Below are 27096 nucleotides of genomic sequence, written 5' to 3' on the forward strand. Positions count from 1 at the left end.
CAAAAAAATCCTTCTTTGCTCAAAGTAATCACTGTGCTGATATTTCTTCCTCAGTTCAAAAAGTGATTGTTTACTTTCCTTGTTATAGTTTTACTATATAAGTACAAACCCTTAAACACTATGATTTAGGTGCAACTGTTTTTTTTAATTGAATATGAATGGAATAATCATATAGCATGTTTTCAATGTACCTGTTGTGGCGATAGTTGTTTTAACAAATCCAGGAGTTAATTGCAGGACACTTGGACAGTAGATAAAGGAATGGAAATGCTTACATGTCATTTGGAGAATCACCCATGCTGAATTTAAAAAGCACAACAACCAAGATTTCATCATCATTATGCTTTCTTTTTTGTTTCTTTCCACTTTCTTCTTTCTCTTTTTCAATTTCAGCAGTATATTTCTCAATTTCTTCAGGATTTAAGATCTTGAGGGATTGATCTTGCCTCATGACAGCCAGTTCCATGTTTTTGCTACCAGACTGAACCACTTCTGGGAGGGCCTTGATAAGTAGCTTGTCATCTTTCTTGGGTTCTCTGTGTCTCTGGCTTTGTTGGTATAATTATTCTCTGGAAATTCAAGTCCTGCCTTGGTATCCCAGCCTATGGCATTGGCCTTCTAGGCATGGTATATCCACCAAGCATCAGTCTGATGGATTCTGGTGGTGCTATCAAAATCAAACTCCACAAAAAGGGAAGAGATGACAAACATCCTGTGTCCATTTCTCTGCATTTAACACTGCTTCAGATTGGTGACATAGCCATTCCATGGGGACCCAGTCCTCCATGGTTACTCCGTAGCTCTGGCACTCCTCCCAGGCCCTGTTGATGACTAGTCTTGCATTGGAAGTGAGCCCTGCAAATGCCATGCTGATGTTATCCAATGCCTGCTATATCTGCTTTTTGTTTGTTTTTGCTAAACATATTTGTAGGAATAATAGTGTAACCAGTTATATATTGATTTTTAAATTTATCATCTTACAGTATGGTTTTTGTTTGTCCTATTTTGTGATTATTTTCTTCCCCCTTTTTGCATTCTCTTGATTTGATTATTTTTATTATCCTTTGATTTTTCTACTTAATTTAGAAGTTGTAACTCTTTTACTTTTAACTGGTCATAGGCTAAAGACTATACCATGCAAGCTTGACTGATCAAAGTTAATGTTTTTTGGATCTTATACTCCCTTCCATGCATTGATAAACACTATTAGATCCAAATTGAAAACTATCTTTGGCAGATAGGTATTAGGTATTTTCTTTAGGATTTTTCCATCTTTGGCAGAGCAGATCTTAAGATTAGGTATTATCTGTTGGTAATGTATTAAAGAAGGGCTTCTAGGAGAAACAGCAACAATGTGTAGGGAATGGCAAGGAAAACAGTGCCTCAGTGTTACACTGACCCATGGAAAAGAATAGGTTTTTATATTCCAGTGACCAAGCATTTTTGGCCAAGAATTTCAGGGAATTGAGAGTGCAAGCTAACAGAAATTGAGAGTGCAAGCTAACAATCTGGGGAAACAGAATGGAGGATAAACATTATTGGTTTTATTCATCTTCTGAATTTAAGTGCTATTTTCCTATTTTTTATTCCAATCTTTTTTAATCCCTTATAATGTGATACTGTTACAACTATGTAGCCAATGTTCATTTAAATTTGCACACTAACTATTTTTAGATTTAGACTTTTTTTAGAGTAGTTCAATGCCTTCCCTATTATCAACATTCCACTAGATTGGTACATTTTTTTTAAGATTGATGAACTTACATTGACATATCATAAACACCCAAAGTCCATACTTTGTTATGATGTTATGCTTCATTCTTGGTGTTATACATTCTATGGGTTTGGGCTAAGTATAATGATATGTATCCTCTATCATGGTATCATACATGTTATTTCCACCAACCCATAAAACCTCTGTGCTACATAAGTTCATCACTTTTTGGAGTCTATTTCTAATTTCTCTGATCTGTTTCATAAATCTATTTGTGTATTACTTTGCAATAGCACACTATCATGATTACTGTAGCACTCAGGACAAGTCTTGAAATTGGGTAGGGTTTTTCCTCCAACTTTGTTCTTCTTCAATATAGTGTTGGATATTTGGGGTCTTTTGCCTCAGAATTGGCCAATATCCACAAAATAACTTGCTGGGATTTTAATGGGAACTACACTGAATCTATAGATCAGTCAGGAAGAATTGGTATCTTGACAATATTGAGTCTTCATATTAATGAACATGGAATATCTCTCCATTTATTTAGTTTTTTAATTGCATTTGTGAGAATTTTGTAGTTTTCATCATGAAGAGTTTGTATTTATTTTGTTATATTTATACCTAAGTATTTGAATTTGGGGGAGTGCTAATAACTTTTTCTTAGCAAGGACACCTAATAAGATGTTGAAAAACAGTGGTGAGGGGAGGTATCCTTGCTTTGCTCTTGATCTTAGTGAGAACTCTTCAAGTTTCTCATCATTAATTATGATGTTAGCTATATGCTTTGTAGATATTCTTTATCAATTTGAGGAAGTTTGCTACTATTCCTACTTTACTGAGAGTTTTTATTATGAATAGGTTTTGGATTTTGTCAAATGCCCTTTCTGCATCTATTGACATGATTATGTAAGTTTTCTTTTTTAGCCTGTTGGTGTGATGAATCCACTAATGGATTTTCAAATGTTGAGTAAGCCTTACATACCTGTTATAAATCCCACTGGGTCATGTTGTATAATTAAACTCCCTGATATTTTCTTTTTCTTTTTTCCCTGATATTTTCTTTAGGATTTTTCCATCTCTATTCAGGAGTAATATTGAACTGTTGTTTTCTTTTTTTAAAATATCTTTTGTTTTGGTATTAGGTTAATGCTGGATTCATAGAATGAGTTAGAAAGTATTCCCTCTCCTTGTCCTCTGAAAGAAATAGTAGAAAATTAGTATAATTTCCACCCTAAATCCTTGATAAAATTTACCAGTGAACTCATCTGGACCTGGTACTTTCTGTTTTGGAAGGTTTTAATTATTGAGTTAATATCTTTAAAATATAGGCCTATTGTAGTTGTCAAAGACTTTTGGCAGATTGTACATTCAAGGAATGTGTCCATTTATTTTAGGTTATAAAATTTATAGGTACAGAGTATTTATGGGTATAGAGTCCATAGTATTCTTTTATTATCTTTTTAAAAAAGATTTTATTTATTTATTCATGAGAGACAGAGAGAGAGAGAGAGAGAGAGGCAGAGACACAGGCAGAGGGAGAAGCAGGCTCCATGCAGGAAGCCCCATACAGGACTCGATCCTGGGTCTCCAAAATCATGCTCTGGGCTGAAGCCGGCACTAAACTGCTGAGCCACCTGGGCAGCCCCCTTTATTATCTTTTTTAATATCCATGGGATTTGTAATAATGCCCCCTCTTTCATTTATTTTATTTTTTATTTTTTTAAGCTTGACTGATTGATGATTTGTATCCTTTTTTCCTTTGTTAATCTGATTAGAGGCTTGTCAATTTTATTGATCTTTTCAAAGAAAGGGATTTTAGGGACTCCTGGGTGGCATAGCAGTTGAGTGTCTGCCTTTGGCTCAGGTCGTGATCCCGGGTTCCAGGATTGAGTCCCGCATTGGGCTCCTTGCAGGGAATCTGCTTTTTCCTCTGCCTGTGTCTCTCCCTCTCTCTCTCTGTGTCTATTATGAATAAATAAATAAAATATTAAAAAAATGATAAGTGGGTTTTAGTTTCATCAATTTTTCTGTATTGATTTATTATTTTAATTTCATAGATTTCTGTTATTGTTATTTATTTTCTTCTGCTTACTTTGGATTTAATTTGCTTTTCTTTTTCTGGTTTCCTAAGGTGGGGATTTAGACTAGTGATTTTTTTTCTTTTCTTTTTTCTAATAAGTATTTTCAACACTGCAAACTTCTAACTACTGCTTTCACTGCATCCACAAATATTGTTAAGTTGTGCTTTCAATTTTCATTTTGCTGAAAATACTTTAAAGTTTTTCTTTCGATTGCTTCTTTGGTGAATGTGTTACTTAGTGGCATATTGTTTAATCTCCACATATTTTGGGACTTTCCACTTTTCTGTTATTGATTTCTAGTTAAATCCCATTGTGGTCTGAGAGCAAATACTGTGTGATTTCGGTTACTTTAAATGTGTTGAAGTGTGTTTTATGGCCCAGAGTTTAGATATCTTGGTGGATGTATACCTTTTCATTTCTGTTGCTCTCCATTCCTTTCTGCATTTCCAAAATGACAACTGAGATCATTTTTCTTCATCCTGAAGAAAACTCTAAGTATTCACTTTATGACAGGCTTGCTGATGGTGGGTCTTACCAGAATTTGTCTATCTAGAAATGTGATTTTTCACATCCATTCTTTAATATTTTTTCTGTATTTAAAATATGTGGTTGGCAATTATTTTCAATCTATGTATTAAAATATTATTATCCTGCTATATTACTTCTATTCTGGTATTAGAAGTCATCTAGGAACCTAGTGGTTGTTAACTGTTACTAGCTTAAATGTAAACTGTTTTCTTTTTTTTATAATAAATTTATTGGGATCCCTGGGTGGCGCAGCGGTTTGGCGCCTGCCTTTGGCCCAGGGCGCGATTCTGGAGACCCGGGATCGAATCCCACATCGGGCTCCCGGTGCATGGAGCCTGCTTCTCCCTCTGCCTGTGTCTCTGCCTCTCTCTCTCTCTGTAACTATCATAAATAAATAAAAATTAAAAAAAAAAAAAAAAGAAATTTTATAATAAATTTATTTTTTATTGGTGTTCAATTTGCTAACATACAGAATAACACCCAGTGCTCATCCTGTCAAGTGCCCCCCGCAGTGCCCATCACCCATTCACCCCCACTCCCCGCCCTCCTCCCCTTCCACCACCCCTAGTTCGTTTCCCAGAGTTAGGAGTCTTTATGTTCTGTCTCCCTTTCTGATAAACTGTTTTAAAATTTCTTTTTGTGTTTGATTTTCTTTAGGTTAAAATACTGTGTTTGTATATAGATTTTATCTACCTCCTTGGTACTAATCTTGGCTTCTTAAAATTTACAGATTCTTTCTTTTATCAATTAGAGGAAATTCTCATGGATTAAAATATATATATATATATATATATTTTTTCTTCCACATTTCCTTCCATTTCTGCTGGCTCCAATTAAATACACATTATATTTTCTGACTACATTTACCATGCCCCCTCCTCCAAAATTTTAAATCTGGAAAAAAAAATCTAGTACTGCTATTAATCCTTCTTATTGATGTCTTAATCTAGATTAGTGTGTATTTCATTTCTAGAATTTCTAGGTGGTTCTTTTGCAAGAAGTGTTGGTTACATTGCAAATCTGCAATGTGTGCTTATATTTTTAAGTTCCTTGGTGACATTTTTAATTTCAGCTTTTCTATCTAGTAGAAAGAATATCTTTTTTCTATAAAGAATTTTAGTGAGATTATATCAGTTGTCAGTAATTTCTGTTGGTTCTCAGACACAATGATTTGCCTTATCTTATGCCTCAATTATTTTAAATGTGTAGTAAGGCAATGTATTTTGGAAATTTTTGTGACATAATTTGAAGAATTAATAACTAGAAGAATATTACATTTCCTCAGAGAGAATTTTCTTTTGCTTCCACAACCATATAATAGAATGAACAATATAAAATCACATTAGGCCAATTTTATAAATTGAAATTTCCTAAACATCTTGAAGTTAGGATTCTGTGTCTGCAAGACCTACAGCTGTGCAGTTTATGTAATTAAGTATAAATAGAGGATTGTTTAGCAGATTTCCAATCTTTCAGAAATCTAGGATTTCAACTTTTGCTTTTCACTTCAAATTTCTCAAAATTGATTCTCAGCCTCTTATCCTAGAGCAAAAGTAACTTTATTATTATTATTATTATTAATTATTATTATTTTTGTATTTCCTGCTTCTTTTTCTATGAAATATTTATCTTTGCTATGTTTTGCTTTGGCTTGGTTTTTGGTTTTATGTTTATTTGTTTGTTTTTAGTAGTTAACACACAATATTACATTAGATTCAGATGTGCAACATAGTGACTTAACAAGTTTATACTTTATGCTGTATTCACAGGTGTAGTTACCATCTCTCCCTGTACATTGCTCTTACAGTATCATTTCCTATATTCCTTATGTGGCGCTTTTATTTTCCTGACTTATTTATTCCATTACTAGAAACCTATATCTCCCATTCCTCTTCACCCATTTTGCCCAACCTTTTACAACCCCTAGTTTCTGGCAACCATCAGTTTGTTCTCCATAGGTCTGATCTGCTTTATGCTTGTTCATTCTTCCCTTTTTTGGATTCCATACATGAGTGAAATCATATGGTATTTTTCTTTCTTAGTCTGACTTATTTCACTTAGCATAATACCCTTCAAACACAATCTTACCTTTTTTATGACTTCATAGTGCTCTATTATATATAAATATACCACAACTTCCTTATTCATCTGTCTATTGATAAACACTTAGGTTGCTTTCATATCTTGGCTACTGTAAATAATGCTTCAATAAACATAGGAGTGCATAACTTTTTGAATTAGTGTTTTTGTTTTCTTTAAATACTTAATAGTAGAATTATTAGAATATAAAGCATTTCTATTTTTAATTGTTTGAGAAATCTTTATACTGTTTTTCACAGTGGCTATACCAGTTTAGCAAAAGCAACTTTATTTTTTTTTTTTATTTTTTATTTATTTTTATTTTTTATTTTTTTTAGCAAAAGCAACTTTAAACGGTGGCTTCAGCTCCTGATTTTTGTCTTCTTCTGGATCTTGATATATACATATAACAACTTATGTATGTGCATGTGTGAAATTGTATATGCATATATACACACAAATTTAAATATATATATTTATATATTTATACTCATATATACACATTTTAGCAGCATTTCTCATTCTTTTCAGGAGGAAGATTATTTTGAATTACTGCACATCCATTACTTACTGCATTGAATTTTATACTTAAGGAAACTTTTTAACAATACTCAGAAGGTATGACAAATGTCTTTGTAAATGGCACCACAGAGAGTGCTCTGGAATATTTTTTTCAACTAAAGCCACTCATGAACTTTACTGTACCTTATATTTCTCTATATATTCTTTATAATTATAATCCTTATCATTAAATGAAACTTACATTTTTGGAAGTAATTGCTACATAGGCCTAAGTGTCACCTTAATAATTTTTATAGTGTTAAAATAATGCATAATTTTTTCAATACATAAGCAAATATCAACATTACCTCTGGCATGAGAATAAAACTTAGCTTATTGAAGGGACCTTGAGCCTTTGGACTCAGACTTTTTCTAATGGGAAAAATAAAAAATGGTAGAAATAACATATTTTGAAAATAAAACAAAGTTTTAAAAAAGGGAATGCAAATTGAGGAGTTATTAAAATCTCATCTCTATACTTTGCACTTTTGGCAGGTGTTTGACATATAAGGAAAGTCATGGCTAAGCAAATGGCAAGTTCAAGAGTGTAAGATTTTATAATGTTTTTAAAATTATAAGGTCAAATCTGAGCTAATAATCACAGAAATGGAAGAAAAAATAGAATTTGTTTTAAAAAGTTAAAATATTTTCTCCTAATTTACTGAGAAATTTAGATTATATGTCTTTTTAAAAAAGATTTTACTTATTCATTTGAGAGATAGAGAGCAAGAGAGCGTGTGTATGTGCATGTGCGCAAGTGGGGAGAGGGGCAGAGGGAGAGGAAGTAGCAGGGAGCTCGATGCAAATAGATGGAGGGCTTGATCCCAGGACCCTGGGACCATGACTTGAGCTGAAAGCAGATGCTTAACAACTGAGCCACCCAGGTGCCCCAAATTATATGTTTTTAAACATGTAACAAATTTATTGTTCATTGTATTGAGCAAAGAAAAATAAACATCATATTAGTATTCACAACACTAAACATCCGCGGAAGGGACCTTGTTGAAAGGCTATTTTAAGGTAGTACATAATTCATTAATGCAAAGTGATAAAATTTAGTTCATCAATTTATAATTATATAATTCAATGCTCTGGTCCTGTTTTGCACTTTACTGTGGATACTATGTAAATATACTTCTTATTTCTCCTGATGCTTAAAACATTTTAATGGGCTAATGATACAAAAAGTACAAGGTATTTTATAATCTATAAAACAATTATGTTTTAAAAATCAATGGATAAATGCACTCATTCTCTTTGTCAATATCCTATGTCACTCCCAAATACCTTCCTCTGAAGTAGCTTGAGCTTGCTATTTAGCTTCTCATTTTACCAATTATGCATTTAAGAAATATTTTTGCATACATGCATGTATCTATAAGCAATATATATTATAGCTTTCTATGTTTTTAAAAATGTGCAAGTAGTATAATTGATACAAGTTATATTTCAGCTTTATTTTCTCACTCATATCAGTTGTTTTTAAAAGATAATCATGTTACTGTCAGTTTCTAACAAACTAGTTAGCTATCAGTGAAAACAATAACTATTTTCACTGTCAGTGAAAACAACTAAGAATGATGAATGTAACAAAATAAATAAAAGAAAACAACAAAAATAGAGCTTCAAATGTGTATGTTCTGGCAAGATAGAAACCCTGCCACATTTTTTTTTTAAAAAAGCAAGAATCTAGACATTTAATCAGAGTACTGAAACCACTTTTTCATTTGTAATATATTTGCCTAAACTTAGTGAAAATGACTTCAACTTTTCATGCATTAAAGACCAAGGAAGACAGGAATATTAGGCCTTGATCCCACGTAAGGTACTTAGAAAGTCCAGCTGAAAACATGTGCATGAAATTGAGTCCCCAAAGGACTACGCATTCAGTTGAGAATATTTTAAATTAAATAAATAGTTACTCTTTACTATGAGGAAAGAATAATGATAGTTGCACTTCTAGAGCTATGGTTAAGAGGCAAATAAAATCCATAGATAGTCTTCTAAAAATATATACTTACCATATAAATGTACATATTAGTAGTATCAATTCATAGTACCTTGGTATTATGAACATTTCAAAAATATCTAAAGCCAAAATCCCATTTCAAATTAGAATTAGGAGTAGTAATACTTGTAAATAGCAGCCACAAAGCTACATTTAATATTTTCAGGAAATCTCACTTTTGCCCAAAGCTTAATAAATCTCACCAACTCCTACAACAAATATGAAATTACCTTCTAAAAATCACAACAGGAAAATAAAAAAAAATACTATTTAATGTCAGAAAGCAGCATCAGATCAACAAGGTCTCAGATTTTCAAATTATAAGACATAAAATAGCAAGTATTAGTCAAATATTAAAGAAATAAAAGTAGGGCTTAAAATACAAGTGAGGAGAGAGAATATAAACCATTAATAAAGATATTTACAAATAATAAAAGAGAAGTATAATTTTCTTAAATAATGAAAAATTAATGGATTTGATGAGAGTTTTGATATGACTAAAAGAGAATTAAAAAACTGCGAAACAAGAAGATGAAAAGAGACAACAAAGATTTAGAATGTCTAAAAATCATAGTCATGGAGTGAGGAAGAGAATGGAAAATAAATATTCAATGATATAATGGCTGAGAATTTTCCAAAACTAAGGAAACCAACAATTCTTACATTTCAGAAACCCAATGAATTAATTCAGATTGGATAAATAAAGTAATAATAATTCTACTTCATTCAGAATAGTAAAACTAAATCAAAACAGCAAAGGGTAGACAAAATATTTTTGAAAGAACTCCTTGGAAAATAGATTAATTTTTTAAAATGGCTTTTTATTATTTTAAGGGTGAGAGCTAATGTCAAAACAAAAATCCCACCAGATGAAGCTATTCATGGCTCTTGCAATAGGAGAGAGAGATCAAAATGAGGTATGAATTTAACTTTGATGAACCAAAAGAAACATTGTTGGTTTTTAACAATTGGGATGAGGGGAAGAAATAAGACCACTTGTATTTGCTAAGTACAAAGGAAAAGTAAACTTCCTCAATACCTTCATGATAGGAGGTAGTGTTAAAATGTGAAGTAACTCACCAGCAGCAGTTAGGTTCCTATCCTGTCACAGAAACCTGGAGTTTATCCTTGAGGATTATATTTGAAATAGATATTTCCCAGCTCCTTGAGAAAAATACTTCCATGTGCTAAATTTGGTAGGTGGTCTTTAAACAGTTTTATATCTCAAAGGGGGCAGAAAAAAAACTTACTATGACAAGATTCTAAGGTAAATGCTTTTTAAAAAGGCAAGTAAAAGGCTATCCACTAGGAAGAAGCCTATCTAAAATGTAGTCCAGCTGAGAGGAACATGAAAGCAAACATGGTCAGAGATTTTTTATTCTGGACTAATGTGAAAAACAAAACTCTAATGTTTTTGGAAGTTAGAAAGAAGAATTTTTATGAACCAGCAGCATGGAAGGAATTTTTAATAAGATACAAGAGTGCAAACCACTGTTAAATCAAAAATTAAGAAATAGATAAACCAAAATACCTTTAAAAAAGTTTGTTCATCATCAGTCACCTTGAAGAAAGTCAAAATACATACTATTGAGAATATAATTCTGTCATATATAACCTATAAATAATTTCCATCCAATTATTTAGGATTTCAAAATAACTATGGAATAAAATGACCAAAGTAAAATAGCCTAAACCAACCTCCTCCTCAGAAGAAATAGTAGTTACCAATAAAAACAGGAAAAGATGTTCAACCTTAATAGCTATCTCATAAATGTAATCAAAACTGAAATGAGGCACTTTGGGCCTAATGAGAGAATATTTAAAAAGTGAAAACTTTGGCAGTATCAAATATTAGCATGAATCATGTACTCCACTGTTGTTAGGTGTAAGCCCTGCAGAAGGCAGTTTAATAACTTCTAAAGTTAAAGATACACATGCCCAGGATCCAGTAGTTCCACTCTGAATGTATACCCTAAGGACACCTCTGCATATGTACATCAGCAGATTTTACATGAATGTTCTGGCATAGCCATTCATGAACTTAGTAATTTTTTTGTGGAATAGCTTATAGAGAGTAGGAGTAAATCAAAAACAACACCAAAAATAATTCCCTAGAGAACACAAGTGTGTTAGCATATATATATATATATATAGCATATATATATATATATATATATATCAACTCCACAAAAAACAAATACATAATTCAATTAAAAACTGAGCAGAAGTCATGAATAAACATTCTTTCCAAAGAAGACATACAGACATACAAATGTCCAATGGATACATGAAAAGGTGCTCAATATCACTGATCATTAGGGGGACACAAATCAAAACTACAATGGGGTATCACTTCACACCAATCATAATGGATAAAATTAACACAAGAAATAACAGGAATTGGTGAGGATATGGAGAAAGGGGAACCCTCTTACATTGTTGATGAGAGTACAAACTGGTGCAGCCACCATGGAAAACAGTATGGAGGTTCCTCAAAAAGTTAAAAGTAAAACTACCTTATGATATACAATTGCACTACTAGGTGTTTACCCAAAGAATACAACACTAATTCAAAGTGATACATGCACTTGGATGTTTATAGCAGCATTATCAACAATAGGCAAATTATGGAAAGAGTGCAAATGTCCATCAACTGATGAATAGGTAAAGAAATGGTATTTATATATGAAATATATATCTTATTTATAATATATATGGAATATTATATGGTATATATATGAAATATATGGAATATTATATATGGAATATTATTGTCATAAAATAGAATGACATTTGCAATGACATGGATAGAACTAGAAAGTATGATGTTGAGCTAAATAAGTCAGTCAGAGAAAAACAAATGTCATATGTAGAATTTAAGAAACAATACAAATGATCATAGGAGAAAAAGGCAATCGAAGAAACCATATAAACCATATATATAAATATATAAAATCTATAGTGAGTTTCAGAAGTTTTAAATGTTTATCAAAAATTATGAGTCAAACAATTATGAGTCAAACATTCATACTGATAATAGAAAGTCATATGGACTAGGAAAATATGTCACATTGATTCACATCTTTTTATCTAAGACATATCTTTCCTATTTTAAAGTGATACTGAGAGATGAGTTGGATGAAGGAAAAAAGATATTAATTGATCACAGAAGAACTATTTTCATATATTTTGGAAAGTCATAATCCTTTGAAATTCAGTGAAAAAAAAGAATAAAAATAACTGATTTTAAAGAGGAGAGAAACAATTAATTTATCATTAAAGTCTAAATTAATGAGAAAGTCATGGATTGGCCAAAATAAAAGAAAATATATAAGTGGTAATTCTAAAACTTTTTGAGTATATCAGAGTGGCTGCTAAAATAGATCTAAGCTCAGTGTTTTAAATTGTATTACACAATATATTAATATGGGTATTGGATATCACGAGATGTAAATAGTAGATATAAATCCAGTTCAGGAAACGTTATCTCATTCTGAACTGGAGGTTCTAGTATTGGAAAGGTTAGGGGCAGAGTGGAAACAAATCATTTCTTTCCATGGGTAGATAGGAAATGCTTTACATTTCCTGGAGTAAGATAATAGGGACAAACTAGGACCTCAAAGCAAGATGGAATATGGATGACTCCACTGCTTTAGAATGAGACAGCCACACACTTAGAGCAGCTATAGTAGCATTGACACTGGCGAGAAGTAATTCTGCTCTCTGAATCTTTCAATGACTTGGACCACAAAAATAAAAACAACAAACCAACCAACCAAACAAAAAACCAAACCAATCAGCAAATAAAATATCCAGCAGAAATAATTAGGTAAGAAGGGACTTGGTGGCTTGCAGATCATTTCCAGAGGTAGGAAAGAGAGAGAGAAAAGAAAGAAGGAATGAGAAAAGAAAGGAAAGAAGGAAGGAAGGAAGGAAGGAAGGAAGGAAGGAAGGAAGGAAGGAAGGAAAACATTCATAAGATCTCTGTTGTGTCAGTTCAAGGGAATATGTAATCTACCTCAAGAAAATAAGAATATGAGGAGTTGGGGGAGGCATCACATGATTTTACTAATGAAGATCCAGTGCCAGATAAGAGGAAGATGATGCTAATGATAATAGTATTCAATGAGTGATTCTGATGTGCCTGTTGATAAGGCACATAATGATTTTTCTTACTTAATTCCTTAAACAACTATTAGATAAATATGTGTTACTCCCATTTTAAAGATATGAAAGTTGAGGTAAAAATTATATTGTTTGTCCAAGGCCACACAATCATACCAGCTGGAGATGGAATTTGAAACTATGTTATATGACTATAGATGGTGAACTATTAATAAGCATAATATAATAAAAGCTATTACTAAATAATGATCTGCACTCTTACCTTTTCCGGGGGGGAGGGGGGGGGGCTGGGGTCAGGGAAACATGGATAATGTATGCAATGGGTATAGACTATAGGACGGCTAAAGTTTTGTTTATTTAATTAGTAGACATAAGTGTATTGTTTAAATACATGCTAATAGAAGTTTCTGTAGGATATGCTGAGTAAATATTACCGAAGTATATGGATATCCTCATAATTTTGTAAAGATAGATATTAACACTTTGATTAAAATTTTCATTTGATAAATGTATAAAACTCTGTGTACTTCCTAGATGTCACACTCTGAATCCCAACAATTTCCTTATACTGGAAGCACAGTTGTCTGAACTGCTAATATAAGAAAGCTCGTGTGTGGAGTATGTTGGAAGAGAGAGAGGCACTTTTTTTTTTTTTATCTCTTAAATTGCTCTGATCTTTTGAATGAATCTCTCCCTTGTTTTAAAAAACCAGTGAACGGCAGCCCCAGTGGCTCAGCGGTTTAGCGCCTGCTTTCCTCCCAGGGCGCGATCCTGGAGACCCGGGATCGAGTCCCACATCAGGCTCCCTGCATGGAGCCTGCTTCTCCCTCTGCCTGTCTCTCTCTGTGTGTGTTTCTCATGAATAAATCAATAAAATCTTTAAAAATAAATAAATAAATAAATAAATAAATAAATAAATAAATAAACCAGTGAAATCTGATCAGAAGGATTCTCAAAGTCTGTTAAATGAAGCAATTAATTTTGCATCATTGCACTACATGATATATTATTAGCAGTCATTTTTCACAAACACCCTGTCAGTACAAATGAAAGTTTCACTATGAACCTCCATTCTCTGCATCCAATAGCATTTCTACCTCCCTCAGCCCTCAGCGGAATAGAGATGAACTTACTAGTGAATGGTCTTTTTTTTTTTTTTTTAAGATTTTATTTATTTGTTCATGAGAGACAGAGAGGCAGAGACACAAGCAGAGGGAGAAGCAGGCTTCATGCAGGGAGCCTGATGTGGTTCTCAATCTCAGGACTCCAGGATCATGTCTGGGCCAAAGGCAGAGACATTCAACCGTTGAGCCACCTAGGTGTCCCAGTAGTAAATGTTCTTGAATGGGGAGTAGTCACTCCATAAAAACGTCAGTGTTCCAAATTTCTGTGACATTGCTGATCACTATTTTTCAGTTACTAGAATGTTTATTACAATTTTTTTATCTTTAAGGAAACACAATGTTGCAGACAATTATCATAAAACTTGTTATTTCACTAAAGAATCCCTTAAGAGGTAGTCTATCTATAGAATATCAATTATAAGTTCACACATAAACTTTTCTAGAAGTTCTAACATGATGGCATAAAGAAAATATTTAGTTTTTTTCTTACTTCCTTACCTCCAAGGAAATGTTCACTTATCTTTACCAGAAGATTGAACTCTTGTTCAAAACATTTTAAACCTGAGAAAGGATACTAATCAATTTTCAACACTTTCCTGAGAAGGGTCAAAAAAATCCATACACAAATTATTATCACATTAGGAGCAGCCACTCCTATTGCTAGTATGTTCCACAGTACCTAATACTACTAAATCAAAATGAATTGACCCTAGAAAGTTTTAAAAGAATGTATAATATGTGAGATATTTCCCCAAAGTACATGAGATTCCCAGTCTGGTATTCTTTCAGTTCTGTGTGAGGACAGGTACAAAAGGGAAAAGTGGTAGAAAAATTGTTTAGAGCGATAAGAAATTCAGTCAGAAAATAACAATATAGTTTGGGATTCTCTGGAAAATGTATATAGAGAAAAATTTGATAAATGCATTAAGTGTCTCTAAGGATTTCTCGTTCCTTTTTTTTTTTTTTTTTTTTAGAAATTTACAGTCCTGTGTTTTTTTTTTTTTTAATTTTTATTTATTTATGATAGTCACACAGAGAGAGCGAGAGAGAGGCAGAGACATAGGCAGAGGGAGAAGCAGGCTCCATGCACCGGGAGCCGACGTGGGATTCGATCCCGGGTCTCCAGGATCACGCCCTGGGCCAAAGGCAGGCGCTAAACTGCTGCGCCACCCAGGGATCCCCAGTCCTGTGTTTAAAAAAATCTATTGAAGTCATTTTGAAAACCTCAATTATGATTTTGTATCATCTTTTCTGTCGAGGGCAGGCTAGACCAATTATTTATTCATTATGATCTGCGGTTTCGCCTTTTGTACTCTGAAGGGCATGCTCATCAGTTGTTGAGAAAAGGAATTTTTTGAATCTTGGGAGGAGAGCTTGTTCCTCAATGTAGTATACACTTCAGCACCTATCTGTAATCTTGAAACAAAATGGAAATTTTTGCAACAGACAAATCTTACATCTAACAGAAAGATATGAGCAGGTAAAGGACTTCAATTATTGGAGTTTCAAGATGAATGAGAACTGTGACTGCTCTTGAGTGCCCTGGAGGTGGATGATAATATTTCAATCACAAGGATATCAATGAAAAAGAGAAGGAAAGATGGAAGCCATTAAAAGACTGCTTGAGGTAGCATATATAGCTCACCATGGAAATAAAAGATGAAAAAATATAACGGAGAACTCTAGGACAGTGAAGTTGTCACAAAAAAAACAAGTACAAAAGACATACTAACTTTCTAACAGTTATAGTAAAAAAAAAAAAAACGGACTGAGGAGCACAGACATTTTACAAAAGAGCATAAGAGCTGTTATATATTTGCTAGATCTTACAGAAAGAATGAATCAGGGAAATAGTATTAAAACTTTGGGGTTAGATTAATAATATTCAAGAATCTAATTTTTCCTTATAATTAGAAGCCATAGGATTTTATAACTTTTGAATTAATTTTAAAATACAGCTTTTATAACATTTTTTCAGGCATCAGATTTTTAACTTAAAAATGAAGACTGTATGTCTTTACATCTCTCTTCCAAAATATTTTACTGAAATTATGTTAATTATGTACAAAGAGGAATATATATGTAATAGAACTGATAACTGAAGGTGTCTTAGGTTGCTGTGGACCAACAACAGATATATTTCTTAAGAGGAGAGTATGAGAGAGAGAAAAGGAAAGGGGATAAGCCAAAATAGAAAATATCGCAACTAACATATATACTTAATAAGGAAGCCTCAAAAGTTGGTCTTTTCTTACTGGCAGATCCCTGAGAATGATTGCGGCCTAAATCAGATAGCATAGACGGCAGGAATACGCTATAGTTTAATAATGAGTTTAAATAATTTGTGCACTACATATGGAATAGAAGTCAGCAATGGTTAGTCTCTCATCTCTGTGTATATAGAGAAATTTTTATTACATAAGAACCCAGGCTCAAAAATGATATCTAGTCTCTAAGAAATTCATTCTTTTAAGAAAACGCAAAAATATATCAACATTTTTAAAGAAATACATTTTCCTGGAATAGATTAAAAATAATTCTGGCATATAAATTTAAAATAAGTTTTAGTGTAGAGAACAGAAAAAAAAAAAAGATGAAGAGGTGAGAATAATCAGAAAAATAACAGACAGAGGGGACTAGTCCAGAATACCTTATATTCAAATTACTAACATTCTATTAAAAAAAAAAAAGAATAGAGAAAGTGGTGGCACAGAGGGAGACAAGCAGAGAAGTTATACATAATAATAATAATGAGATCTTTTGAAAGTGAATAGATTTATCTATAGAGGTATGAGCCTGTTGAGTGTGAAACGGAATGGAAAAATGTCCACACCTAGAAATAGTCTTGTGGAACTTCCTTATACCGAAAGTATAGATGGAATTCTTAAGTTTTCCAGAATCAAAGATTCATTTGCCCAAAAAGAAGGAGCTGAGCTGGAATCAGATTTCATCAGTAACACTGGATGCCAGAGGAGATGTAGAGCAGCCAGACTGCAATCCACCTGTTGGGTTGTGTCTTTAAATTAGAAGTTACTTAACCTGTCTTTGCTTTAAGAGACTAGAATACATTTGACTTTGAACTTTGAAAGGCAAAGTTTTAGTGACAAGGATTATGGCCCCCCCAATTCAATTAATACTTTTTTTATATTGAAATTAAGAACCAATGAGGGTCATTTAAAAAATGACTCTCACATTGCTTTAAAAACATTACAATTAAATTTAAATGTGATTAAAGAGAAAATTATGTCTAAAATAACATTTATATTATACAGAAATGATAAAAGCACTAAATGTAACTGTGTTAACTACCTGCAACATCTGATGGAAAGGAAACAAAATACCCTCATTAAAATGAGATTTTTAGAAGCCAGAAGTAAGTTCCAATTGTAGTTCTATATTATAGTGGAGATATAGTAAGAACTCCGTGGAAAGTACTAGGCAGAAGCCAATGTGGGTAAGAGAGAAAAAAGAGAAAGAATATTGGTTTTATGTAAATCTATAAATTTAAGCCAGTATATTTGAAAATTTCCTAGATACAGCAAATCTGCATCACAATTGTTATCAGACTCATAAGTTGAATAAATTACCTTTATGCCTAATTTGCTTCATTTTTAAAAGTATGTTTGTTTGTTTATTTTGAGAGAGTTTATGAGCAGGCATAGGAGCAGAAGGAGAGGAAAAAGCAAGCTCCCCACTGAGCAAGAAGCCTGACATGGGGCTCTATTCCAGGATCCTGATATCTTGACCTGAGCTGAAGGTAGGAACCTGAGCCACCCCGACACTCCCTAATTTGTTTCATTTTGATTAAATTTCTTCCATGAAGAAATTACCATTGGATATAAAGTGAAATGAAAAGCCAGTCATCTGGTACTCTGGGTAAATTAGTCACTTTGGAAGTGATCTAGGCTGTTAAAATGATTCCCTTTTTCTATAACATCCCAGAAACATTATGCATGACTCAAAGTTAGAATTGAACATTCAACAACTACACTAACATAATGACCATCTTATAAGGAATTTTTTGTTTTATATTTGAGTAACTTTAAGTACCAACAACAAATGGCTCAATTTCATTTATAAACCTATAGTAACTGCTGGTGGGAATGCAAACCAGTGTAGTTACTCTGGAAAACATTATGGAGATTGCTAAAAAATTTTAAAACAGAATTCTGTTATGATGCATAATTGCACTACTAGGCATTTATCCAAAGGATACAAAAAGAGGGCAGCCCAGGTGGCTCAGCAGTTTAGCATGGCCTTCAGCCCAGGGCCTGGTCCTGGAGACTTGGGATTGAGTCCTTCATGGGGCTCCCTGCATGGAGCCTGCTTCTCCCTCTGCCTTGTTTCTGCCTCTCTCTCTCTCTCTCTCTGTCTCTGTCTCTCATGAATAAATAAATGAATAAAAAATCTTTGAAAAAAAAAGAGCCAAAGGATACAAAAAGAGTGATCTAAAGGGGTACACTGACCTCAATGTTTATAGCAGCAATATCCACAATAGCCAAAATATGGAAAGAGCCCAGATGTCCCTCGACAGATGAATGGATAAAGAAGATGTGGAATATAAAATAGAATATTACTCAGCCATAAAAAATGAAATCTTGCTACTTGTCACAATGTGGATGGAACCAGAGGGTATTATGCTAAGTGAAATAAATCAATCAGAGAAAGACAATTACCATATTATTTCATTCACATGTGGAATTTGAGAAACTAAACAGATGAACATTGGAGAAGGGAAGGAAAAATAAAATAAGATAAAAACAGACAGGCAAACCACAAGAGACTTAACTACAGGAGACAAACTTAGGGTTGCTGGGAGAGAGGTATGTGGGGCGCTGGGGTAACTGGGAGACAGGCTTTAAGGAGGGCACTTGATGCAAAGAGCCTTGGGTGTTATGTGCAATTGATGAATCACTAAATTCTACCCCTGAAACTAATAATGCACTAGATGTTAACTAAATTGAATTTAAATAATAAACAAACAAACCTAAAGTAAATATTCCATATCTTGACATTATAGATGTAACAATATAGGGAGTACAATTTAAGTAGAAGGAGAGATAATATAGAATCTAGTGAAGGATCTTAAGTTTCCTAGTCTTTCTTTCTTTTTTTTTTTTTAAAGGTTTTTATTATTTATTCATGAGAGACACACACAGAGAGGAAGAGACACAGGCAGAGGGAGAAGCAGGCTCCATGCAGGGAGCCCGACGTGGGACTAGATCCCGGGTCTCCAGGATCACGTCCTGGGCAGAAGGCAGGAACTCAACCACTGAACAACCCAGGTGTCCCATGTTTCCTAGTTTTTTAAGAAGAAAAAAGGTCTGGCCTATATGTGATATCTTAAAGAAATAGAAATTTAAATACATTTATATACATGAAAACAGCAAATTAAAAACCTAAAAATAAACATCTGATTTAAAATCTTAGAAAAGTAATAGAGGAGAAAAATTTTGGATGCCATATAAGGGTCAAGTGCCATATTTTTAAATGTGGAGCTAGAATGTATTCTACCTAAAACTTATTAATTTAAAAAAATGGCATTTTTTTTCTTACTGGTGCAAAAGTGCAAAGTGCCTTCCAGATTATCCCAAACCAAAAAACATTTAAGTGGTCATTTTGGGGCAAGTCTAGAACTAATCATTGAGGGGCTCAGAGCAAGAAAACACATACCTGCATTTAGATATTTCACATTTGTTAAATCAAGATAAACTGTTAATAAAATATAATCAATTCTTCTACACTAATATAACTTTATAACAAAACTAAAAGGAATAAAAAAGGAATTCAGCAACTAACCAAGGCAATAAACTCATTTATTACTGTGTCTGTCTCATTGTCCTGTTGATAAGTTGGTGATATATTGTTGATATATTGATATATTATTGATGCAATAAAATGGAGACACATGTAATTCACAAAGTATTACATATATTTCCTAAATTTTCATCCAATTATTTGAGTAAAATCATTTCATGCAAGATTTTAATATAACTACTGGTTTACTGTAGGTGAAGCCAAATTAAACAATTTCTTGGAGTCTGTGTAGTTTTCACAAAGTTTTTTTAAATAATTATTTCAATTTGGAGAAATTTTCATTCTGCTGAAGCGGCAACAACTGATATTAATTACCTCTTAAAACAAAACTTAGAAGCTGAAATAAAATTTCCAGTCACATTGGAATATTGGAGTAGATGCTCTATGTGTTCACCTAAATCCCCTTTTCTACCCAGTAACAACTCACCCATGTCCACTCTTCTGGTGAGTTGCCCATGACCAAATGATACCTATGTCACATGGGTGGACACACTGACTCCTCCACTTTCACCCTCAGCCAACTAGGGGTTGTACAAAAAGCCAGTCCCTTGGCACAAGGTGGGGTTAAATCTCTGGTGCTATCTGTGCTGCTGAGATCACCTTCTTGCTACATTTTGAACTCCTGCTTCATCGAGTTTGCCTCATTCCCCTCCTCTGGAAAATAGCATTAAACATACCACTTGAACAAAGATTTCCACCTGCAGCTGCTTCTAGAAGATGTAACTTAAGTCAGGGTCTAATATGATAAATTATCATCACAGATAAATTTAAAATATTTTAATTTTGAAAATAACTTACCATTATCATATCACATGTCCCAAATTTCAGTTTCTCTTTTTTTAAGATTTTTATTTATTTAAGAGAAAAAGAGGGAAATAATGCAAGCCAAGGAAAGGGGCAGAGGGAGAGGAAGAATCAGACTCTCTGCTGAATAGAGCTCCCTTCAGCAGCTTGATCCCATGACCCCAGGATCATGACCTGAGCCAAAGGCAGATGCTTAACCAACGGAGCCACCCAGGCACTCCTTCACTGTTTCTTAAAGCATCATATAGATCCATAAAGGAAGGTAAAAAAATGAGTTTTACATATCACACCTGTTACATCTGGTCCTATGGGATACAATGCAAGAGTCCTGTAAACTGCTTAAGATTGCAGTTTCCTATTATTATCAACAGTTGATAGTAATGGTGAACACCTCTGCAACTAAAAAGTGTAACAAGAAAGACATTAAAAAAGGATGCCCAGTGTAAGACCTCGAACCATACTTACAGTTAGATTCCCTGAAGAAAATGCCACTTGAGGTATTTTTTTTTCAATTAATAGGTGAAAATTTTACAATTCTGTTGTAATAACTGAGATAATGAGGAATACGTAAAAAGACAAAATTTGCCATGGAATCTCAGGATGCACATAGAATTCACATGTGATTCTTTACTATAAATGCTTTAGTATAAAAACATCACTAGATTCAATGGACATGTCTGTTTTAACAAAAATAAATTAGGCTATTTTCCAGAAGTTTTTGACTTACACTGCTATATTTTGAGAACAGCATGGTTAAGGAAACGGTAGTAGATTGAGATGTTGGAGACCTAGTATCCTATCATAAATTTCTTTCCTATTTCTATGATCTTAGGCAAATCAATGTCTCAAAGACAACCAGAAAGAACATACTGCCCAACACCTCCAGGCCCATCTCTTGTGTGTGACTGAGCAGGTGGGTGATTGTATCATTGGAAATGTATCAGAGTTGCCAGAAATGCATCAAATTTGCTACATAATAATTAAAAAACCCAATTGTATATGTGTTATTCAGAAATATGAAAAATTCCGATAATTTTTAAAACTAGTAATTTACCCTTCTGGTCCACATGTTTATCCCTGTCACCATGGCTTCAATCACATGAAGGTCTTACGCTTTAAGGCTGCTGCCACACCTGTCTGTCCACAGAACCACAGCATGTTCAAAGATCTGCCACATCTCAAGAGATATGCTATCATAAAACATTTCATAAATGTATTATATCAAATTACTTTTTCCTTATTTTCAGTTCTTTCCAAAACAAATTAGAAACAAATTCTTCCTTCATATAATTTCTTGAATTTAACTCTGATTTATCTCTGATTAACCCTCATTGGTTATGGTTTCCTTCAAAATTCTTAAGAAAGGCACAGCAAACTCCTTTATAAAGAGATCTGAGTATATAGTAAATCAAATAATGAAATACTACAATCTTAGAAGATATTTAAAATAATCAGATATGCCTCAGAAATGAAGAACAGGCATATAACTTGCAGGTCTTTCATTGGCCTAGAATTCAGTACATTTCACACAAGAGTGTCTCTGCTATAAGTGTTTCATTGAGTTTAGTTCCTGAATGGGGGAAAAATTGACTTGGATCACAAATATTAAAAAAAAAAAAAAAGGAATTTTTGCCCATTGAAACCATTCAAATCCAGAGAGAGTTAGGCACATTTTTATTGGTTTGATGACAATAGCACAGTGATGTTTATTACTCTTAAAGCTCAATATGCCCGTATTATTTTAAATTGTCCTCTCACATTGAGATTATTGACAGAGGTGCATTATTTCTGTCAAGCTACTTTCACATAAATTAGTCCAACATCCTATTTTCTGCAAAAGAAAGAATGCTTTTGAAGGCTGAACTTTTATGAAAGAATAACCTAAATACTAAAAGGATAGTTTCATTATTGCATCTAAAAGAATATTACTTACCATGAATTTAAATATCCTGGGATGTATGTTGAGTAAGTCATCCTTGATTTTTTTCAATTCAAAGTCTAGAATTTGGTCCGTGTGCCCTATGACTTTAGCTCTGGTGATTTTGAAACGATTGTTGATATTGCGGTTCACATTGTTTTAGAAAGTATTTTGTGGTTTTTCTAAAAGACAATCATGTCAACCACATATAGAATGTTGATTTCAGCCATTCAGATAGAAGACTTCCTTTTGCTTTGATACACCCCCAAGGCCACCAGAATTAATACTGTTTATGCCATATGAAATATAGTTAAAAAAATTTAAGTAAGCCCCATGTCCAGTGTGGAGCCCAACATAGGGCTTGAGCTCATGACCCTGAGACCAAGAACTAAGCTGTGATCAAGGGTTGGATGCTTAGCCAATTGAGCCATGAAGATACCCTAAAATATGCTTTACATCAGACCATTTTTAAGCATACACTATAACATAATGGGAATCCATCCAGCTTCTTTAGGATGACATAGTAAACATTAATATAATAAACTATTCTGGCATTTTGTGTTGGTTAAATTATTACATTTATTATCCACTTGAACTTTAACTATGAATCCTAAGTTATGACTTTTCATATCTTTTGTGGAAGGAAAGAGTGTCTCAGAGAAGTTAAGCATTAATTATCTTACCTAAATTTATGTATCTAAAATTTTCAGGAAAATGCATATAAATTAAAACTGTTTATTTCTTCCATTTTACCACACTGCATTATGTTCCTTATCTTAATGAATGTATATAATCAGAAATACTTCACTTAATATACCATGAGTTCTTTAGTGGAGCAAGGATACAGTGTATTTTATTTCCTCACCAAAAATTAGTGGTTGCCATCTTCCTTAGTGAATACAAGCTGAAAAGCTTCTGGAATATTTTACTGGCAATAATTGCTTGGGGGTGTTTTGTAACTTAGAGCTCAAATTGTCCCTCTCAATAACTGAATGGAATTTTTCCACTTATAGATTAAATGAAATATACCACATTGTGGAGTACTATTCTCAATTTACATGTGACTATAGAACATGTCCAAATAGATATCCCATAAGCAACTCAAATCTTGATAAACTTGATGGTCCTCAACACTTACTGAATTTTCTTTCCTTTCAGTCATCTTCCTCTGTGTTAAATACTGGCAACAATGGTGTTGCCCCAAACCAGTGTCATTCCATATGATTAGTATTCATATCATAGCAGTTAGAGAATATTCTGAATATCACCTTTCAGGATTTGTTCTATTAATAAAATAACTACAAAATTTGAGGCATACATTTCAAAAATTTTAAGGTGTTTTTGGAAGAAACAATCCATTTCAAATGAATTTCCAATTCTCCCAGTAGTCCATGCAAACAAGTCAGGATTCTGACCTTCTCTCTTCACTTTCATTGTTTTTTATCCCCAGGATTCACGATCTTTTTGTATCATTTTGTAAAAATTTATTTATTTATTTATTTATTTATTTATTTATTTATTTATTTATAAATAAATCAGACTCCACCCTAAGCTCAGAGTTCATTCAGTGCGGGGATCCATCTCACAACCCATGAGATCATAACCTGAGCCGAAATCGAGTCAGACACTCAACCCACAGAGCCACCCAAGCATCTCCCAGGATTCACTATTTAATAGTTAGATAACAATGTACCTTATTAGTGTTCTTATTTATCTTTTTCTGTCTCTCTCTCTCTTTTTCCCCTGTTATTTGGTCCATCTTATCTACATCTTCAAAGTTAATTTTGCGAAGGACAGTCTTTTCCTAACAAATATTTCATGATTATTCATGATTATTCAAAATATGTCATTTAATATTTTTATCTTAGTCTTCCATGTCTTCTATAATCTAGCTCTTCTATATATTTCCATTATTATTCATTATTAACCTTCTATATCTCCACATCAATTGAATCCTCTTTGCAATAAGCCTCCCTTGCTTTTCTACTTACCTACATGTATTTATGTTTGTGATGTTTCCTCCATCTTCCTTGCTACTAACCTAAGTTTCCACTTATCCAAATTCTACCTAACTTAATACAAAGCTCAAATACTACTGTATTAGTAAAATCTTTCTTTGTTCTCTCTGTTGGTAGTTGTTTCATTTGTCTCTGAATTTCTATGATTCCTGTTTATACATCCTGTGAAGTACTTATTACCTTTACAGTTGCAGTGCCATTTTGGCTATCTATAGCCTAGATCTATTGCATGACAGAGATCCTATATTAGACTCTTTAAGTTCTGGGTCCTGATACAGTCATACTTTTTTTTTTTTACAATTTTTATTTAAATTTCAGTCAGTTAACACACAATGTAATATTAGTCCCAGGTGTGCATTATAGTGATTCAACACTTCCATACAACAGCATTCCTTCATCAACATCAGTTGTTTAACCCATTGCCCTACCCACCTCTCCTCTGGTAACCATCAGTTTGTTACTATAGGTAAGAGTCTATTTCCTAATTTGCCTCTCTCTCTCTTTTTCCCCTTTGCTAATTTGTTTTGTTTCTTAAATTCTGCATATGAGCAAATTTATATGGTATTTGAATTTGTTTTTCTCTGATTTATTTCACTTAGCATAATACTCCTTAGCTCCAAACATGCTGTTGCAAATGGCAAGATTTAATTATTTTTATGGCTGGATTATATATATATATATATATAATCACTTCTTCTTACCCATTTATCTGTCAATGGACATTTGGCCTTTTTCCATGATTTGGCTATTATAGATAATACTGCCATAAACATAGTGTGCATGAATCCCTTTAAATGAGTATTTTTGTATTCTTTGGATAAATACCTACTAGTGAAATTGCTGCATCATAAGGTAGTCCTATTTTAACTTTCTGAGGAACATCCATACTGTTTTCCAGAGTGGTTGCACAAGTTTGCATTCCCACAAAGAGTAGAAGATGGTTCCTGTTTCTCCACATCTTCTCAGATGCCTGATGTTTCTTGGGTTTTTAATTTTAGCCATACGGACAGGTGTGAGGTGATAGCTCATTGTAGTTTTGATTTGAATTCCCCTAATGATCAGGAGTGTTGAGAAGCTTTTTCTATGTCTGTTTGCCATCTGAATAACTTCTTTGGAGAAATGTCTCTTCATGTTTTCTGTCGATTTTTTAAATTGGATTATTTTGGTTTTAGGTGTTGACTTGTGTAAGTTTGTGATATATTTTAGATACTAACCCTTTACTGGATATGTCATTTGCAAATCTATTCTCCCATTTTGTAAAATGCTTTTTAGTTTTTTTTAAGTGTTTCCTTTGCTGTGCAGAAAGATTTTTTTGTGTTTGTTTAATTTTGAGGAAGTTCCAATAATTTATTTTTTGCTTTTGTTTCTCTTGTCTCAGGAGACATATCTAGAAGGAAGTTGCTATGGTCAATGTCAAAGAAGTTATTGCCTATATTCTCCAAGATTGTAATGGTTTTAGGTCTCATATTCAAGTCTTAAATTCATTTTGAATTTGTTTTTGTGTTTGGTGTAAGAAAGTGTCCAGTTTCATTCTTTTGCCTGTTGCTGTCTGTTTTTTCTGACATCATTTGTTGATGAGTGTCTTCTTGCTATTGAATACTTTTTTCCTGCTTTGTTGATTAATTGACCATATGCTTATGGGTTCATTTCTGGGTTTTTTATCCTGTTATAATGATCTATACATCTATTTTTGTGCCAATGCCATACTGTTTTGATTACTACAGCTTTATAATATGACTTGAAGTCTGGATTGCGATGCCTCCAGCTTTGCTTTTCTTTCTTGAGGTTACTTTGATTATGAGGCATGTTTTCCTAAGTTTCATGCAAATTTTAGGATTTTTTTTTTTGTTCTAGCTCTGTAAAAAGCACTGGTGCTATTTTGATAGGGATTTTATTAAATTTAATTATATTAAAATGTGCAGGTTTCTTTGGCTAGTATAGACATTTTTAAATTATTTGTTTTTCCAGTCCAGGAGCATGGAAAATTTTTCCATTTCTTGTGTCATCTTCAGTTTCCTTCATCAGTGTCTTACAGTTTTCAGAGTACAGATCTTTTACCTCTTGGTTAGGTTTATTCTTAAGTATCTTATTGTTTTAGGTGCAATTGTAAATTTCATTGATTCCTTAATTTCTCTTTCTGCTGCTTCATTATTAGTGTATGGAAATGCAATAGATTTCTGTACATTGATTTTATATCATATGACTTTACTGAATTGATTTATCATTTCTAGCAGGTTATTTGTGGAACTTTTGAGTTTTCTTTTCTCTTTTGAAAGATTTATTTGTTTGTTTGAGAGATGGGGAAGGGCAGAAGGA

General features: G+C 33.0%; 1 pseudogene; it reads right to left on the minus strand.

Annotated features, from left to right (window-relative positions):
- Positions 1-271: 271 nt before the first annotated feature.
- Positions 272-6310, minus strand: LOC112650366 (proteasome subunit alpha type-7-like; annotated as a pseudogene).
- Between the last annotated feature and the right edge of the window lie 20786 nt (positions 6311-27096).

Source organism: Canis lupus, chromosome 11, assembly GCF_003254725.2.
Source record: "Canis lupus dingo isolate Sandy chromosome 11, ASM325472v2, whole genome shotgun sequence".
NCBI classification, from domain to species: Eukaryota; Metazoa; Chordata; class Mammalia; order Carnivora; family Canidae; genus Canis; species Canis lupus.